This window comes from Apteryx mantelli, chromosome 11 (genome assembly GCF_036417845.1).
Source record: "Apteryx mantelli isolate bAptMan1 chromosome 11, bAptMan1.hap1, whole genome shotgun sequence".
In the NCBI taxonomy this organism is placed as follows: Eukaryota; Metazoa; Chordata; class Aves; order Apterygiformes; family Apterygidae; genus Apteryx; species Apteryx mantelli.
The window spans coordinates 24,747,030-24,760,553 of record NC_089988.1 but is presented as its reverse complement, the minus strand read 5'-3'; the positions used below and the strand labels follow the sequence as shown (position 1 = coordinate 24,760,553).

General features: G+C 53.5%; 1 long non-coding RNA gene across 1 annotated transcript; it reads left to right on the top strand.

Annotated features, from left to right (window-relative positions):
- Window positions 1-10,015: 10,015 nt before the first annotated feature.
- LOC136993142 (uncharacterized) lies at window positions 10,016-11,966 on the top strand. Its single transcript, XR_010885356.1, has 2 exons — window positions 10,016-10,081; window positions 11,705-11,966. It is a non-coding gene; the product is annotated as an uncharacterized lncRNA (long non-coding RNA).
- Window positions 11,967-13,524: the final 1,558 nt, after the last annotated feature.

The following is a 13,524-nucleotide window of genomic DNA, read 5'->3' as shown; positions in this document are numbered from 1 at the left end:
CAGGAGGAGGTGTCTGGAGAGAGCAGTGCTGTGCGTGGGGAGCCCTGCCAAGCTGGGGAGCTGGGGAGCACTGCGAGGTGAAGATGTGCCTTGTCTCGCAGGGCGCAGGCTGCCCTGGCGGCATGAGCCAGGTGTGCTGGCAGCCTGCTGCCTTCTGTGCACTGAGGTTCAGGCCTTGAGTTTCCTCAGCTCTTGCCGGGATGTTCAGCCAGGATCCAGACGAAAGGCCAGGGAGTGTTTCTGCTTTCTCTGAAATGAAAGCCAAGCCTGCTTTTTCCCTCCTTTACGCTAATTTTCTTTTCCTAATGAGAGTTTTCCTCTGCAGCAGTGTTTGCTGAGGGAGGAGGGGGCCATGAGAGTTGCTGGTGGCTGGCTGGGCATCATCCCTGCTGATGCCCTGATGGGATAGTCTCCCTGCAGTGCTGAGAAGTCAAGCTGTCAATGAGTGCAGTGCTAGGGGTCAGTTGCTTGCTAAGGAAAGAGAGAGCAGTGGTCCTTCCTGCAGCCTGCCCCCTGGTGCTGGTTTAGAGGAGAGCTCCTTGTGCCAAAAATGAGGACTAACAAGTTTTGCTCTGCTACACCCCAAGCTCCTTCAGTGGGTCGCTTTGCTGGTGCTCCCGGACTTTCCCTGTGCTATGCCATGTGGGACCCTGGAGGCAGAGCTTTTTCTGGATTTTCCATGTGTCACGCGCACTGCTGAAGCCTGCTGGTTTGTCTCAAGGCTTTGCCTGGGAGAGAAATGGCAGCCCTTACTGAGACAGGGGAATGCAAATACTTGAGAGCAGCAGAAGCCTTGTGCCATTTTCCTTGTTGGAATCCTGCTTGTGTGAGAGTGGTGCCCTGTCCCTGTGCATGCTGGTCACTGTGTGTGTGTACTGCCACGTGGTGATTTGTGAGCCCCCAGAGCAAATGCAGAGAGAGGGGGAGTGGTGCTGAAGAGATTGGTCCTCCTGCATTGAAGCCCCAAAGGAGACCTCAGTAGGGAGGCTGTTTGGGTGAGTGCCTTGAGGGCATGTGAGGCAAGAGCTGGCCTGCTGAGCCCCTGTGAGAGTACTGTGGGTCTGCTTCCTGGGACAGACGATGGTCCCAGTGTCTTGGTGCTGCACGCAGAAAGACCTGTCTGGAGAGAGCAGTGCTGTGCGTGGGGAGCCCTGCCAGGATGGAGAGATTTGGAGCACTGTGAGGTGAGGATGTGCCTTGGCTGGCAGGGCCCAGGCTGCCCTGGTGGTGTGAGCCGGGGATGCTGGCAGCCTGCTGCCTTCTGTGCGCTGAGGTTCAGGCCTTGCGTTTCCTCAGCTCTTGCCAGGATCTCCAGCCAGATATCCCACACATGCTGTGAAATACATAGAAACATGCAGCTTAGAGTATTTGGAGTATAGGAGGTCATCTTTCAGAAAGGGTTCCTTGTTGAAGGTTCTTGAAGTTAACACTTCTGGGATCTGTCCAAACACAAGATTTGATAGGCTAGACATGTAGTAGTTGTCCTTCTCCCCTAATAGCAAAGGCTAAGATGGGATACCACCCGTGTACATAGTTGGTGCCGACAGTCTTGTCTTTTTATGTGGCAGGACCCTAAAAATTCTATGTTTATAGTGCAGCAGTATCCCCCAATTAGCCCTTGCTTAAGCATCCAATTAACCCCCCTCCAATCCAGTGAATTCTACAGAGGGTCTTGAGCTCTTCCTGCTGAAGGCCTCGCTGCTTCGGGGCTCCCTGCTTCATCCTGCACATGGCCCTGGACTCTGATTCCAGACATACAGGGGTGGACATCCAGCAGGAGGCTTCAGAGAGCAGTTTGGATCACATGGGACTTTTTTCACCCACACGGTTAACAAGGAAATGGCACAGTGGAGCACTCATAGGCGCCCTTTCAAGCATCAGTGCCACAGTCATTAGCTTTTAAAATGGGCAAAATAAGGGAAACTTCCAAAGACAAAGTAGTTCTTCAGAAAATAATGGGCCTTTGAAAACACTTCTCCCAGATGCGCAGTGACTACAGTGAGTAGTGATGCTCCAGCACTTGCCTGCAAGTCAGCAGGAAATACTCCATGGGTCATAGCTGAGAATCAGCTTGCAAAGCTGAAGTTGTTTTATGCAAATAACTTGCAAGCCCGCTCAGAATGATGTTCCTCACCTTTCCACATGCTCCTCTCTTCTCTAAGGCAGTCATTTCTGACCTGACAGGTCAGGTGTCCAACTCAGCTGAGCACCTTTTGCACTGTGTCCCTGAGCTGGTTGAGGCCTGCAGGTTCTGAAGCTTCTGCCTGATCAGGTCAGGCACAGCCTGGGCATTAGTTCACTCGTGGACTCTTCTTTGCAAGTGAAGCCCCTCTGAGATGAAATCACAAGTGTGGATCTGAGGCTGATTTGGACAAAGGTCCCCTGTTGGCAGTGAGGTGTGGATAAAAGGAAGTGATGGTCAGCTCCTAGTAGGGTGGTGCAGGGCTGTCCCAGCAGGCCTTGCACAGTTCAGCTCCCCCACCCATCATCAAAGTGTCCATTGGAGCCTGCAGAATGACTCCTTAATGATATCACACACTAAAAAAAAAACAAAAAACAAACAAAAAACCCTCTGTATGTACTGATGTACTAATACATCATGAGGTATTTTGGGAAGGTTGATCTGCCAAAGGAAGCCTCCAGATAATGTCCATGGTGTATCTGGCCTGCAGGGGCAGCACGCTGGGGTCAGAGGAGACCAAGGCGAGGAGCTGTGCGCAGCTTGGTAGTATGTCTGCTCTAGAGGGCTAGTCCTGATGAGGGTGGCTGAGGTTCAGCTGAGGTTCAGGTTGGCTCAGGGTTCCTGAGGAACTTGGTGTAAATTCCGTGTTGATCCTGATGGGAACTTAAAACCTTTCAGGCACAGGAGGAAACCTCACACTACTCAGAAGGGCTGGCTCTGGAGAGACTGTGTCTGGTGCTAACCACATGCAGAAAAGGTATTCCTGCCTTCAAGAATTGCAGTGGCTATCACCAGTGATGACAGAATCACCGAATCATTCATGTTGGAGGGGACCTTGAGAGGCCTCGAGTCCAGCCTCCTGCTCACATCAGGATCAACACCAAATTCACACCAAGTTCCTCAGGGCCTTGTCCAGCTGCGTCCTGCAAGCCTCCAAGAAGAGAGAGTCCATAACCTCTCTGGACCCTTCTTCAAATGCTTTGTTACCCTCTTTGATTTTTCTCCCTTATAGCTAATTTTAACTGCACTTGTGTCACCTTACAGCCATTGCCTCTCATTCTCCTGCCATGAGTCACTGCAAAAAATGCGTTCTTTATTGGTTGTAACCTTGTAGTGGGAAGCTGCTGTGAGTGCCCTGCAAAGCCTTTCCCTTCTCTGTGCTGAACAAGGCCCATTCCCTCAGCCTCTCCTCACCGAGCAAGTGCTCCAGCCCCCAACCACCTTGGGGGCCTGCCACTGAACTCACGCCAAGTGACAAACAGCGTTCTTCTACAGGAGGCCCAACTGGATGCAGTCTCTGTCTCTTCCAATGTCACCAGGTGTTTGTGTGTGAGCCACTGACTCCCATTCTCCATCTCCAGTGATTATAATGGGAGCTTAGACAAGGAGCTCCCATGCAGACATCTGTGTTGTGCACACTTCAGTTTTGGCAAGGGGAATCCCACCTCCTGTGTGTCTGTGGAGTTCATAGGAGGGATCTGAATCATATTCCATCCCAGGGGTTTCTAACTGGGCATGCGATGTCCAGACTGAGTCATCTGAATGAAAACCTGAACCATGGGTGAATGACCTCCCTTCTTGCCCACTTCTAGGTGTCCTGCCTGGTTAAGAACATGGGAATATGGATTTCCAGGGTGGGATGTTTCCACCTATCATAGATAACCATCCTGTGATGAAACCAGTGACAATGCTGTAACTGGTCTCTCTGTGTTGTTTAGAGAGGGACCATCAGTGATTATTTTAGTTTGTTGCAGTGGATATTTCCCAGGAGGAGGGAGCACAAGGGACAGAGAAATTCATGAGCTCAGCTGGGCCTCTGATCCTGAGTGGGGACAGGATCCAGGGATGGAGGGAGTTTATGGCAAGCGGGCAGCACTGCCCAGAGACAGCTGTGTGCAGGAGCAGCTCCTCTGCAAAGAGCAGCAGGGCTCCGGGCACTGCCTGCTGCTGCTGACATGAGAGGAGAGAAGTCAGAGAGAAGTGCAAGGCAGTGTGGAGTGGGAGGACAGAGGAGAGCTCCTTGTGGGAGAAATCTTCACAGCCCTGAACACAGTAAGTCTCTGCCTGCAGGGCAATGCTACTGATGTTCCTGGAGGGGTCTTCTAAACCTACTTCATCCCATGACTGATAGGTTTTTTAAGGATTGCTCTCCTTTGCAGAGGAGGGGGAGACGCTTCAGAGCAGGCATTCCCTGCCACATCGTCACAGGGACAGGGCATGCTGCTATTTTCTCCCAAGGACGGCTGCAGGGCTGTGAAGCTGGGATATGCACCCAGGTCTGCGCAGGGCTGTGATTCAGAGCAGTGTCCCTGTACCGCAGAGGAAGGTGCAAAGAAGGCTACTTGAAAGGCAAGGAGCTTTCCTTCCAGGGCTTTCAGTTTCCTAATGTTGGCAGGGAGAAAAAAGGAAAGAGTTTTGTGGTTTGGCAAGGACCTGTGACTCACTGACCTTCCCTCTCAGAGATCAGTAGGTCTGTGAGAAAGCTCAGCAAACCCTTCTAACCCCACCTCCACCTACTGCAGCACCAGCAGCACCTTTATGGACTTATCAGGGCTAATGTGACCTGCTCCTTAGGACCTGTGAGCACAGAGATGTCCTGGACAGTGCCCTGACCTGGGAGGTTTCTGTAGGGCAGAACTGCGCAGAGAGAGGGTGGGACAGGGTCTGTGAGTACGGACAGGGAAAAGATGTCGGGAGAGAGAAAACTCCAGGAAGCAGGAGCAGCTCCAGGCAGCAGAGATGGGCAGGGAGTGAGAGGGAAGTGCCAACAGAATCGTCATGGGAGGATGGATTTGGGCAAGTCATGGTCAGTGGTCAGTCCCTCTGATGCAGACATCTTCCTCTGAGCAAGCTCCCTGTGTCTCCTCTCCCACGCAGCAGAGCCTCTGGCCTGACAGCCATGGGGTCCAGGGCATGAGCTGCATTCTCTGCAGCCAGCCCTCTGGCAGAGGAGAGGTGCCCGACAAAGGGACTGAGAGTGACTGCCCTGCAATGTCACTGCCTGTGAGGTGGCATGCCTAGCTGGTAAGGTGAAGGCTTTCCTGAGTTCCTGTCTGTCTCTCTCTTCTTGCCTCCCTTGACAGAAGGATCGTGGTGCTGCTCCTTGTTTCCCCTCCTGTCCATGCTAAAGTGGAGCCCAAGCATGGGAGCTGCACAAAGATCTTCTCAGTAAAGGGAGAGGCAATGTGGGGGGCTGTATGAGAACTGCAACATTTGGGGGTTTCTTTCATTGTAAAGTCTCTCCTAACTTCTCAATGTCTTTTCTTCTTTGCACAGTCCCCCGTGCCTGGACATAGCAAAATGTCCAACAGCAGCTCCTACACCGAGTTCCTCCTCCTGGCATTTGCAGACACGTGGGAGCTGCAGCTCTTGCACTTCTCGCTCTTCCTGGGTATCTACCTGGCTGCCCTCCTGGGCAACGGCCTCATTATCACAGCCGTAGCTTGCGACCACCGCCTCCACACCCCCATGTACTTCTTCCTCCTCAACCTCTCCCTCCTTGACCTTGGCACCATCTCCACCATTGTCCCCAAATCCATGGCCAATTCCCTGTGGGACACCAGGGCCATTTCCTACTTAGGATGTGCTGCTCAGGTCTTCCTGGTTGTCTTCTTTTTAGGAGGAGAGTATTTTCTTCTCACTGTTATGGCCTATGATCACTTTGTTGCCATCTGCAGACCCCTGCACTATGGGACCATCATGGGCAGCAGAGCCTGTGTCAAAATGGCAGCAGCTGTCTGGGCCAGTGGTTTTCTCCATGCTGCCCTGCACACTGGGAACACATTTTCAATACCACTCTGCCAAGGCAACAGAGTGGACCAGTTCTTCTGTGAGATTCCCCAGATCCTCAAGCTCTCCTGCTCAGACGCCTACCTCAGGGAAATTGGGCTTATTGTGGTTAGTGGCTGTTTATTCTTTGGGTGCTTTGTTTTCATTGTGCTGTCCTATGTGCAGATCTTCACTGTTGTGTTGAGGATCCCCTCTGAGCAGGGACGACACAAAGCCTTTTCCGTGTGCATCCCACACCTGGCCATGGTCTCCCTGTTTCTCAGCACTGTCATCTTTGCCTCCCTGAAGCCCCCCTCCATCTCCTCCCCAGCTCTGGATCTGGTGGTGTCTGTTCTGTATGCAGTGGTGCCTCCAGCAGTGAACCCCCTCATCTACAGCATGAGGAACAAGGAGCTCAAAGATGCCCTGAGGAAAGTGATTTCATGGACATTTTTCAGCAGAGGTAACATTGCTCTCCACAAATGACTCCCCTGTGTCCCGTACCAGGACTGAGCTTTGTTTGTTCACTTTATTTGTATTATGACTACTATTATTGTTGTTGTTATTATTTGTCACCATGTTGCTACACAAATGCTGAGATTCCTTCCACCTTTATTGAGACTGCTCTGTCTCACCTGGTGCCCATATAAAGTTGTGTCCAACACTGGTTCAGAGCTGACTCCATTGCACTCTCTCTTTAATAAGTAGGTTCTTGCAGGTGCAGTGCCTGAAGGCTGGGCTCTTTCTCAAAAGCTGCTGTCCCTTGTGCAGTGTCCCCAGCACATTTCCTTGAGACAACCTTGCCCATCCTGTGTGCTGGTCCTAATCCCCAAAGTCACCCCCAGACAAGGGCCCCTGCCCAGCTGGAGGACTGGATGTCCAGCTGTGATCCCTGGGAGGAGAATCCTCTGCTGGGTCCTCTGCAGGGTTGTCAGGGAGCATGCAGAGGAGGTCCTGGGGCTATCTCCTGGGCCTGTAGACCATGTTCCTGCCATGGGGGGCCTCAAGCAGTGTGCCTCAGTGCAAAAATCCATCCCATCTTGTTGCTGCATGAACAGAGATGAAAAGTTGTCCCAGGAAACTCCTCACACACCCAGACCCTCATACCAGCCATTTCCATCACTGGCCATTCCCCATGGTCCTGGTGAGGGGTGATCTCTGAATGTGACCAGCTCCATCTGCCTCCTGGGCTCAGCAGCTGTATGGGGGTAATGGCCAGCCCTGCCTGGCCTCTCCCTTTGGGCTCAGATCCCAGCAGACCCCAGAGCAGGCATTCTGATAACCCAAGGGGGACAGAATCAGGGCTGAGCAGGGTCTGGGGACTGGTGGGAGGCTGCCAGGCAGAAGGGCCGAGGGGGACGGGGCAGCAAGGGCTGTCATGGGGACCATGGTGGGGGGATGTTTCCCCACCCCAGAATGCACCCTGTCCTATGCGATGCCTGCACAGTGGGGCTGTGGGGGCCACATGGAAGGTAGCAGGGTTGGAGCAGTGGAGGGATGAGGTGCTGATGAGAGTCACAAAACTCCAGAAGCTCCCGACGGTCATGGAGGGGACTCACTGCTGCTAGCAGGGTTGGGGGTTTCCCAAGTACTACTACCACCAGCACCACCTGCCAGGACTCCCAGACCCAGCACAGATGGTCAGTGCCCAGCACTGCAGCTCACAGTGCCCCCGGTCCTGTGTCACTGTCTCAGGAGCACCACCAGGTGCATCACTCCCTGTCCAGGTGTGGAGAGGAGCTGCTGGAGGTCTTCATTTCTCACGCCTGCTGATCCTGTCTCTGCCCTGGCATCGGCCCACAGGCTCTGCCATGGGTCATGTCATGTCTCCATTTGCTCTTGTCTGAGACCATGTAGGGACCTGCAGGACATAGCTCTGCTTGGAGCTGGCCACCACGGCCTGCCTGCATGGTCCCAGCAGATCCCAGCAAGGCCGTGCTTGGAGGTGAGGCTGTGATTGTCCTCAGTCAAAGTAGACAGGATGACCTGGCTGGGGGCCAAGGGGAGGAAAGGAAAAGAGACAACAAAGAGAAGATGCAGTAAGGGAAATTTCAAATGAGTTGAAGGAAAAAAATAAAGAAATAACCATGTCAGCTGAGTAGCACTGGGGCAGGGGACAGGAAAGCTTTAAAAACTCTCCTGGAGAAAGCACCTACCAACCTGATCTAACTGTCAAGTTAGCCCAGCTCAGAGCAGATCATGCTGCTGAAGATCTCTGGTGGTCCCTCCCAACACAAATCCTCTAGGAGAAAAGGGCTGGAAGGCAGAGTTCTGGGCAGGGGACACTGTTGTGGGATGAGGCCTTGCTGGTGTCTGTACTGCCTGGTCAAGCCTGTCCTCAGAGTGACACAGTGAGCAAGTTCATCCATCCTCAAAAGGAGTCTCTGCTCCATGGGCAACAGGAATCAAACCAGTGCTGGAAGACTGCAGAAAAGTTCTCAGGAACACACCAGGCATTCAGGCTCTTTGACTGCTGAGGTGTCCCCAGACCAGTGCTTTGCATCCTGGCTCTGAAGGGCTGAGAAATCTTTAGAGCCAGAGCAGATCGGAGTCCCATCTCCTGGGCTCACGGGTTACAGGGCATCAGCAGGGCTGTAGCGACTGCAACAAGGGAATCACTGCCCAGGGCATGAGCAGATCCCCCTCTGCCCTCCCCTCTCTCTTCACACCCCGGAACAGAGATTTTGTTTCCCGTGTCGGCCCTCCCTGCTGGGCTGTATTCCCAGCTGGAAGGGATGCAGGCTTCACACTGGGGAAATGCAGGAGAGCCAAGTCTCATCTAGAGGAGCAGGGTCCCACCACACCTGCTGGGTGGCCAGGCCTGCAGGCTGCAGACCCCACTCTGTTTCTCACAGACCTCCTGCCTGTGGCTGCAGGGTGCCCAGCAGCAAGGCAGGCATGCCTGGGGGTCTGGTGCCATTGGGGTGGTGGCCTTTGGACCAGCCTCTGTCTGTAAGGGACTCAGGAGATTCTCCACCTCCATGTTAGTGGCAAAGTTCATGTCCCAGGTTCTTCTCTGTGGAGAGCTGAGGATTTCATTCTCAGGAGAAGGGAAAAAAGGACACCCTTTTGTCCATGGGATCACCCCATCAACCCTCTACTGCCTTCTCCTGCTGTATCACCCCCAAAATCCTTTGGCAGCAGCATTTTTTTGGTTTCTGAACATATATCTGACCCTGGTTTGAGCAGCACGTTGTACTACAGGCCTCCTGTGGTCCCTTCAACCTGAATTATCCTGAACGCCTACGATCTCAGGGCCCATTTCAAGCACAGAGCAAATGTCTCGGGGACAGGAGTCCTTTGTGCTTTATGTGACCATCTAAAAGAAGGCAGGTGAACACCTCCTCCTCCCTGTTGCCTGTAAGGGCAGCCTGGGAGGCACTGCCTCAGGCGTATCTACATTACAATGGAAATTTTTTGCATCCACCTTTAACCACCTGAAAATTCATTGCCTGGATCCCCTCAGGGGTGAGGGGAGAAATGAAGGTTTTTCTGCAGTGTGATTTCTGTACCTCTGTAGTTTGTGCCTCTAAGTAGATGTTGCCATCCTCCCCTTGGTTTCTTGCCTGAAGCTCAGGCTGGATGGGGATGTGAATGTGTAGATTGTCTGTCACTGCAGTGACTGTGAGATGGTGGAGAGGCAAGAGGAATAACAGAGTCACTGCCCTGGACTGCAGCAGAGAGGATTTCATCTTGTTTGGGATGGAGTTAGGCAAGCCAAAGCTCAGCTGGGGCTGGAGCTGGTCCTAGCTAATGTCACCAAGTATTTGTTTGCGAGCTACTGACTCCCAACCGTGTGGAGGAAAAAGGATGAGCAGGGAGGCACTGCGGGGTGGAACATGGGAAGGTTGTAACGGGCGGAGCACTGCTGCCGGAGAAGAAGGCGGGGCTTTACAGCATTATAAAAGAGCAGGACACGCTTCATTAAACGCCATTTTGCCACTCCTCATATTGGTGTCTGTGTGGTGATGGTCCGGGGCCTGGGGAGAAGGCCCCGTGCCTCCTCGGTAAGAACGAGAACGGTAACAAGTGGTGACCCCGACGTGATACCGAGGAGGCGGCTCAGCCGGCGTAGGCACCGGGAGCGTGAGGAAGGGATCCGGATCCGGAACTATGGAGGCCATATGTAAGGTAGTAATGGCCTGCGCCAAGGAATGGCGGGCGCTGCTGAAGGCAGGCGCGATACGAGCGTGTGTAGAGAGGCTCGTGAAGGAGGGAGTGATTACTTCTCCTATGGAGATTCTGCGGGAGGAACTGTGGCTGCAATGCACAGCAGCGCTGGCGGAGTTCCCGATGAACGGGGGATCCGCGAGGGAGTTAAAGGTGTGGGGGCTGATAAGAATGCTCCTGCGGAGAGCGAGGGAGGAACGGGAGACGTGGAAGGCGGCTAGAGAGGCACTTAGAGGGAGTGGGATACACGTGGGGTCGACGGAGATAGAGGGAGCGGCGGAGGAGACGGCACCAGAGGGGGGAGAGGAGCGGGTCGAAGAGCAAGGGGAGGAACAACGGGACGGAGGTTTGGTGATGCCAGCCGGGCTGGGAGAAGAGGATTCGCGTGCCCCTCCACCACACTACCCCTGGGACGAGTTGCGACAGGCAGACAGAGCAGGACAACCTTGCCCTGTCGCGCCCAGTGAGCCCGAGGGGGAAGGAGAAAGGGGGGAGAATGAGCGAGGGAATGAGCGAGGGAATGAGTGAGGGAATGAGCGAGGGAGAATACGAACACCGAATGAGTGGCTCCCCGGGGCACTCATGGTACCTGATAAGAGCTGGAATCAGGGCGAGTCAGCGGCCAAAGATGGCGCCGGGGACAGAGAAAGAGGGCGGAGGAGAGTCACCTTCGATAGTACGAGACGAGCCAGTGGGAGGGAACGGGTGAGCGAGGATGAGATGGACAGCCTTACAAGGCGGTTTCAAGAAGTCTATCGGGGGGGGGAGCGCGAGGGAGGCGCGAGAGAGGAGGAAGTGGAGGAGGATGTGGAGATAGGACTGGAGCAGGCGCTGCGGCTCCTGCGGAGGCTGGAGAGAGAAGTACAAAAACAACAGCGGATGCTGCAGCGACTGGCCGACACACGATCCCAGGACGGTTCCAGTGGCGAAAAGCCCCGAGCCGAGTTATACCTGCCAGATTGGCCACTATCAGCGGGGGCGGTGACATTATGGGGTCTTAAACTCACGGCACCCCCTGAAACGCCGTCGGCGCTGCCGGTACGCCTGGCGCCCGGAGGGCTCATAGAATGGACGCCCATCGACCCAAAGGCCGTGTATGAAGAACTCGGGAAGCTAGTAAAGGTAGAGCCACCCTGGACAAAGATAAAACAGACACACGCAGAGAGCTTCACTGAATTCTGTGACAGGCTCCAGCGGGCCATTGCAGAGTCAGACTTGCCCCCTGAGGCCCAGGGTCCGGTCATGATGGAGTGCCTCTGGCAGCAGAGTGACGCCATGACGCAGGACATCTTGAAAACGATCCCTAAAGGAACACCACTTTCGGTTGTCATCCGCACGGTACTGCAAAAACAGAATCAGGGAACAGCAGCAGCGCAGGCTCTTGTCACGGCGGTGGACCAGATGAGAAAGGGACCACAGCGTTGCTTCTCTTGTGGATATCACAGGGAAGAGGGTATGCTGCGGTAAAACGGGAGGAGCAGATAAGATGGGTTCCAATGAAATGCATAAAACCTGACCTAAATGCACGTACGGGAGAGTCTGGGGTGTAACTAATCATTCTTGGTGAGATTCCATCCTGAACAGGGCGACGCCAGACGGGATGCTGCTGCATGGCTGCATTGATGTTTATCGCCGGCTTCATGATTCCGGGGACCGCAGAGTCATACTGGAGGAGATGAGCACAGGCGCACAGAGCAGCTCACTACTGCATCCCGTTCAGCCCCGAGGCGGGGCCGACAGAGACTTTCCTGACGGGGAACAAGTCAACACAGGGGCGTGGATCTTGTCATGGTTTGATTAGAAATGGCTTATAACACTAGGCTTGATAGCACTCACAGTAGTAATAGCGATATGCTGCGGCTTGCTAATTCTGAATTATTGCTTACGGCATGTACGGCTTAACTGCTTGATAGACATGAGCATAGAGTATATCAATTAATAGTACAGGAAAAAGAGGTTCTAGACAAGATATTTGCATGAGAAGCGGTAGACTAGGCGTAGCGGAAGATCACGCGGTGTGACGCGCAGCCTAGGGGTGGAAACGAAGTGCACCTGTATGTAAGCTTGCACGCAGCCCACAATAAACGCCATTAGACGAATGGCTAACTAACCTGTTTGGCAATCTACCACCGTGGCTAACAGGACTGCTCGCTGAAAGCTTGCGCATTTTGTTAATCCTCATAGTTATAGCCTTATGCCTGTGTATAGTACTGAGCTGTGTTAAGACAACCTTGCTGAAAGTAGCGGGCCGCGTCTGGATTGCTCGAAAACAAGAAGGAGAACTTCTGGAGGAATGGCTGGGCTTTGGGGGGGGGAATATAGTCTGTTGGAAATGAGCAATCCCGCCTATGCCTTTAAGGTTTTCCCTGAACGACGAAGACAAGGACATCGCCTGCGTTAAGAATCGGGAAAAGGGGAGGCAGCACACAGCTCCGCTCACGAAGCTACTGATGCAAGGAACCACCCGATGGCGATCCCGTCGAGACACACCGCACTTCCGCGTGTTTTGTTGCGTCCCGCTCGATCTACCGAAACACCGTTGATGGGAGAGGGGGAGATGTGGAGGAAAAAGGATGAGCAGGGAGGCACTGCGGGGCGGAACATGGGAAGGTCGTAATGGGCGGAGCACTGCTGCCGGAGAAGAAGGCGGGGCTTTACAGCATTATAAAAGAGCAGGACGCGCTTCATTAAACGCCATTTTGCCACTCCTCATATTGGTGTCTGTGTGGTGATGGTCCGGGGCCTGGGGAGAAGGCCCCGTGCCTCCTCGGTAAGAATGAGAACGGTAACAGTGCTGTCCTTTGGGCTTCCCGGATGCTGGTGTCCAAGTCAGTCTGGAGCACCAGCAGCACCACACAGGCAGGAAAGCTGAGGGCAGGCACTGTCAAAGCAGCCTGGTTATGAGTCATAATTTCAAAGTTTGTTTTATAAGAGGTGACAACCTTCCGCCTGTCTGAAAAGCTCCCCAGCCCACAGCTGCTGTCTCATTTCCAGAGGCTCCTTCTGACCAGGTTCCTTGCTGGGGAAGATCAAAGGCCATTGCCTGCAGGTGGTACCTCAAGCACATAAGCAGACAAGCCTCTACCCCATGACCAAAGCGGCAAGCATCCTTTCCCAGGATGCATTTCTCTGGGTGTCTGATCAGATGAGCACCACTCAGGCAGTTCTGGTCCCCAGGGGGAAAGTGCTGGCAGCAAATGTGGGCACTGACTAGACATTATTGGTAGATGACCACAGAGGCAACCATCACATAACTTTTTTTTTTCTTCTTTTTTTACCTAAAAGGATGGACAACATATTGCCTTGGTTTTGAGTCACTTAAGGAATACTGTGTTTCAAATCAACATGACTATGAATCTGTGGATCTTTTTGGTGCAGGCTCTGTCCTTGAACTTGATCAGTAA